General features: G+C 42.6%; 1 pseudogene; it reads right to left on the reverse strand.

Moving 5' to 3' along the window:
- Positions 1 to 5,891: 5,891 nt before the first annotated feature.
- On the reverse strand, positions 5,892 to 6,420 carry LOC114232463 (60S ribosomal protein L12-like; annotated as a pseudogene).

Below are 6,420 nucleotides of genomic sequence, written 5' to 3' on the forward strand. Positions count from 1 at the left end.
CTGGATTGCAAGAGGGTGCAGGCCTGGCTGAGAGACCCCCCACCCCATACATGAATTTCATGCACTGGGCCTCTAATATAATCATAATTGACAAAAATGCATATGTGCTAACTCACTAATTGAAAGACTTTTAATTTAAAAATAAGATTTTATATTTAAAATCCAGTAATACATTTATCTATCTATCCTACCTAATAAAACAGTAATATGCAAATTGACCATACCTTCGCTACACCCATAAGCCACGCCCACCAGCCAATCAGGAGCAAATATACACATTAAACCAGCAAAGATGGTGGGGGGTTGGGATCCAAGCAATGATGGTGGACTGTGGCAGGCGGTTAGCGCCGGCAGCCGGCTGACCAGGTCCCGGATAGGGGCTTCTAGTCAGCCGTCGCCAGTGGCAGCTGACTCAAAGCCCCTATCAGGGATGACGGACCAGGGCAGGCAGCGTGGGTTAGCTTGGAGTCTAGCATAACAAAAAGAATATTCAGCAAAAGCAGGAGACAAGGTTTCATAAGTTCTCCCCCAGGTCACTACTGTTCTCTTATACATTTTAATTATCCCAGACTTTGCCTGATGGGATTTGATTTGAATTATGCCTGATAGAGATTACATGGCATGAATTGTAGGCTCATTCTTTTTGTGGTTGCCTGACTGAGAAAGGCCTTGGAATGAGAGAAGGCACTTTTATTTTCCTTTTTCATTCCATAGAGACTGAGGAATTACATTTATATGAAGAAGTTAGTGAGAGAATGAAAGTCTCATGCTGTATTTTTCTGTAAGTTTTATGTGGACTATCAAAAACTTGGTGGGATCCTTTTCAAGAGGTGTTACAAAAATTATGTTGGAATTAACATTCAAAAAAAAAAGGAGAGAAGTGAGTGGTGGGTAAAGGAAAGAACTTTGTCCTAGAAACCAAATAGAAGCCACATAAACCTTCAGATTCTTACTCATAGTGCTTTGGAGGTATGAAAAGATAATTTTTTAAAAAGGTAAAATCATGACTCATAATCTGTATAGAAAAAAGGCTAAGTGACCGACATTTGTCCATCTGTCCGACCAACCGGTACATATGACGCACACTGGAAATTTAAAAATAAACTTTGACTCGCACACGTGCCATACCTATAAAGTTCTTGCTGGCGCTAATTTGAATGTTGCATTTGGTGGGAAAGTTCTTTTCAGAGGGGATATTTGTGTCACCATGCTATACGATTGGCCATAGTACAAATGAGTTTGCGACCTAACATTATCAAAGCTGAAATATTAACAGGATCTGCAGAGGGAGAGATTGTTCTGATTCCAAGAATTGATTTGTCCCCATCTGACACTGGCAACCCATTTAAATTAATTCGAAGATAGTTTCCCGTTATGCCAACATTTGTGATGACTATTAATAAATCACAAGGACAAACTCTAGACAGAGTAGGAATATTCCTACCTGAACCCGTTTTTGGACATGGTCAGTTATATATTGCTTTCTCTCTCTTTTTTTTTTTTTTTAAGTATTTTTAAAAAAATATTTTATTGATTTTTTTACAGAGAAGAAGGGAGAGGGATAGAGAGTTAGAAACATCGATGAGAGAGAAACATCGATCAGCTGCCTCCTGCACACCTCCTACTGGGGATGTGCCCGCAACCAAGGTACATGCCCTTGACCGGAATCGAACCTGGGACCTTTCAGTCCACAGGGCGACGCTCTATCCACTGAGCCAAACCAGTTACGGCTGTTGCTTTCTCTTGAGTTCAAAGAGCATGTTACGTTAAAGTTAAAGTTGTAAATACTTTATCTCAAGGGAAATTAGTCAAGCACTCTGAAAATGTTTTTACTCTTAATGTGGTATACAGGGAGATATTAGAATAAGTTTAATCACTTTATCAGTCATTATTTGCATCAATGTTGTTTTTATATTATGAGTTTGTTATTGTTATATCATTTTCTTATTGTTTAGTTATTAATAAAATTATGTATTATTTTCATATACATTGTACTCATTTCCTTTTATCTCTCACACTTTTATTATAGAGAAAGGGCAAATAGCAATATTAAAATATTTCATCTAATTAATTCCCTTTCAATGTGCACAAATTTCATGCACCATCTGACTGGTAGCTGTGACATGCACTGGCCACCAGGGGGCAGATGCTCAATGTAGGAGCTGCTGAGCTGCAGTGACTTGACAGCGGCAGTTCTTGGGTGATGCACCCCAAAACCAGAGAGGAGGGAGCCTGATTCCTCACAGGTCCGTGCAATTCCACCTTTAGCCATGAGTTATGTTGTTGCTGGGACACTGTTGGCCCTGAATCTGGTTTACTGCACACTTGCGTTTGTGTTCCACACCCTGTACGACAGCAACTTTGCAGAGTGCCCTCTCATACTCTGGGACCCCTCAGGGGATGTCGAAGAGCCCATTTTGGCCTGATCCCCGCAGGCCAGGCCAAGGGACCCCACCTGCCAGAGGAACCCCGCTCACTCTGCAGACACCAGGGAGGGATCGCAGGAGGTTGGCTCCAGGGCGTGTCTGGCCCCTTTCGCCCAGTCCCACCCCGCCGGCCACCCTCTTCTTAATTTCCTTTCAATGTGCACAAATTCATGCACCGGGCCTCTAGTAAGAGAAAATAAACTTGAAAGCAAGAAGTAATGGAAAAGAAAAATAAGAGCATGAAAAAGGAAATGCTCACCCTGACTGGTTTGGCTCAGTGGATAGAGCGTCAGCCTGCGGACTGAAAGGTCCCAGGTTTGATTCCGGTCAGGGGCATGTACCTGGTTTGCGGGCACATCCCCAGCGGGAGGTGTGCAGGAGGCAGCTGATCGATGTTTCTCTCTCATCGATGTTTCTAACTCTCTATCCCTCTCCTTTCCTCTCTGTAAAAAATCAATAAAATATATATTTTAAAAAAAGAAAATGCTCAGCAAGTATGAACCAGAAGAAAGCAGCTTAATATCTGACAAAATAGAATTCTGGGTAAAGATTTTTATAGCAAGGGATATGGCAAGAGAGCAATATAACCATTATAAGCATAACAACAACTGGCAATTGCAATGAGAAATTTTAACATTGTGTGAAATCAAATAAGACAAATAAGCAGATATCTGAAAACTAAAATGATAAGCTTAAACCATGAGGTAAAAAGTCTATACCAATAATTAGCAAGGGCATTTTCTTTGCAAGTTTATAGAGGATATTAAAGAAATAGGTCATGTAATAGGCCGAAAAGAAACCTTGATAAGTTGAAAATGATCAGTAGCATAAAGACTTTGTTTTCTAGCCCTGGCTGGTGTGGCTCAGTGGATAGAGCGTCGGCCTGCGGACTCAAGGGTCCCGGGTTCGATTCCGGTCAAGGGCATGTACCTTGGTTGCAGGCACATCCCCCCAGTGGGGGGTGTGCAGGAGGCAGCTGATCGATGTTTCTCTCTCATCGATGTTTCTAACTATCCCTCTCCCTTCCTCTCTGTAAAAAAAAAAAAAAAAAAAAAAGACTTTGTTTTCTAGATAGAGTGGAATAAAATTAGAAGTTACTAAAAGATTTAACAATCACAAAAAGCATTTTTATTAGGAAGCAGATCATATACATATATACATATCTATATGTATAAACATATACACACACACTCATGTTAAAAAAAAATTTTAAATACCGTATTTTCCGGTGTATAAGACGACTTTTTAACCCAGGAAAATCTTATACGACCAGTCGTCTTATACACCGGAAAATACGGTACACTATCATAAAATGTGTTGCAGATTTAAACCTTAATTTTTAGGAAAATGTATGGTTTTAATCTATAATAATAAAAGTGTAATATGCTAATTAGCCTGGACGAAGCCGGGGCTGCGAGGGAAGTCCAGATCCCGGCTGCCTGCTGGCAACAGGAGGGAAGCCCAGGTCCCAGGTGCCAGAGGGAAGCCGGTGCCGGCAGCCGGAGAGAGGAAGGCCTACTCTTGCATGAATTTCGTGCATCAGGCCTCTAGTATTTATATAAAAACAACAATGGATAAAAGAAAACAAACTTAGCATTTAACTCAAAAGGGAATCCTAGTACACTGCTGGTGGGAATGCAAACTGGTGCAGCCACTGTGGAAAACAGTATGGAGTTTCCTCAAAAAACTAAAAATGGATCTCCCATTTGACCCAGTGATCCCAATTCTAGGAATATATCCCAAGAAATCAGAAACCCCAATCAGAAAGAATATATGCACCCCTATGTTCATAGCAGCACAATTTACAATAGCTAAGATTTGGAAACAACCTGTGTCTATCAGCAGATGAGTGGATTAGAAAACTGTGGTATATCTACACAATGGAATGCTATGCTGCTGTAATAAAAAGAAAGAACTCATACCATTTGCAACAGCATGGATAGACCTGGAGAACAGTATGCTAAGTGAATAAGCCAGTCAGAGAAAGATAAATATCACATGATCTTACTCATTTGTAGAATATAATGAACAACATAAACTGATGAACAAAAACAGATCCAGAGACAGAGAAGCATCGAACAGACCGAAAAACCTCAGAGGGAAGGCACGGGGGAGGAGCGGGGGAGTATAAGAGATGAACCAAAGGACTTGTATCCATGCATATGAGCATGACCAATGGACACAGACAATAGGAGGGTGGGGCATGTGCTGGGGCAGAAGAGGGCGGGGAGAGGTCAGTGTGGGGGAAAAGGAGACATGTAAAACTTTCAACAATGAAGAATTTAAAAAAAGAATTTGGAAAAAGCAAAAGAATAAATTACTTCTAAAAACTCAAGTTTAGTCCTAATTAGGTTTTCTTTGCAACCTCTTCTCTGTAGCTGAAGTTTCCTTCTGTTCCTTCCTGAACTCTTACAAGGCTTTAGTTCCAGAAACCTGCCTCTGTGTTGAAACGGTTCTTCTCAGCTTTTCCTTGAGACTTTTGAATTGTTTTCTGTGGGTCTCGATCTCATCAGTTCCAAGGTTCATCGGGTCTTTGCTGCAGAACTTCCCGCCTCTTGCTGCCAAGTCACAGTCTGCCACGACGGTAAGTCCAAACTGCTGTGCTCGCTGTGCTTGTTTCTGTTGATAAGGCTCAGTCATTTCATTCCCTCCCTCCTCAAGTCACAGATCTGCCCCTTCGACCGAGGCCTCCTCAGTCTGGACATCATGATGGGCTTTTTCTCCTCTTCTCCAGCCATGTTGGTGTGGGATGGATTTTTCTTACGTTGCACTTGGATTTGGAGTATCCCTCCGTGTCCCCCTGGGTACTTTTGATGGGTCAACATCCTCTTCATCCTTTGATTCCAGGTTATTACATGTCCCCTTCCTCCAGGGAAGCTGTCAGGACGTTGGTCTTGAGCCAGCATTCTGCAGGAACAACCGAACTCTCCACTCAGGCCCCAGAGCTCACTGGAACCCTGAGCCTTTTTCCAGTTGCCCACAATCGCTTTAATTTCTTCCACTTTGTTTTGATGGAATTGGTTTCATCTTTCAGAGCCTGGATCTACTTTTGCAGGAACAGACATCAACTGTTCTTAGTCTGAATATTGAGGATTTTCTTTTCCCAGATGTTTTACTACAGTGCACACGATGTGCCTTGTCATAGGGTTGAACATGTCCAGGTCACCAGACACTTCTGCATTTGCATCCTTTTCCCCCACAGGATGAAGCAACTACTTCTTCGTTCTCTTCTTCCTCCTCCTCCTCCTCTTCTTCCTTTCTTCTCCTCTTCCTCTTCCTCCTCCTCCTCTTCCTTCTCCTCTTCCTCCTCCTCCTCCTCCTGAATGCCTGATAAATTCTAAGATCACCATCTCCTATGAAATCCAGGGACAGTGAGACTTGGTGTCTCATCATCAGTGGGTTCTTCCAGAAAGCTCTTCAACCTCTTTTTTTTTGTTTGTTTATCAAATGATCTTTAATTGAGTCCTTTTCCTTTGTGGTTCTTAACTAGCTGGACATTCCACTGCACCACTGTTGATATCATCTATGATGTCATGCGGGTGGCGGCCATCAACATTGCATCCCACAGACTGGGCAGTCCCCAGGATCTCTTTAATGGTTCCAGAGAGTTCTCTAGCTAAAGATCGGTGCCGCATCTGTCGGGCAATGCTGACAATCTCATCGAATGTGATATTTCCACTGTGCTTAATGTTTTTTTGCTTCTTTCTTCTCTTGGCGGTTCTTTGAGGGCTTTGATGATCAGGGCAGAGGCAGAAGGCACTACTTCAATCTGGGCCTGTCTGTTCTGAATGGTCAGTTTCACTGTAATCCTCAGACCCTTCCAATCACCAGTTGCTTTGGCGATGTCATCACCAACCTTTTTTGGAGACAGGCCCAGGGGGCCGATCTTGGGGGCCAGGGCAGATGTGGCACCCACTTCGCCACCGGTGCACCTCAGGTATACAACTTTGATTTCGTTGGGGTCGAACTTCAGCGGCATGGTGGAGGCAGCTGG

The sequence above is a fragment of the Eptesicus fuscus genome, chromosome 17 (genome assembly GCF_027574615.1).
Source record: "Eptesicus fuscus isolate TK198812 chromosome 17, DD_ASM_mEF_20220401, whole genome shotgun sequence".
Taxonomy (NCBI): Eukaryota; Metazoa; Chordata; class Mammalia; order Chiroptera; family Vespertilionidae; genus Eptesicus; species Eptesicus fuscus.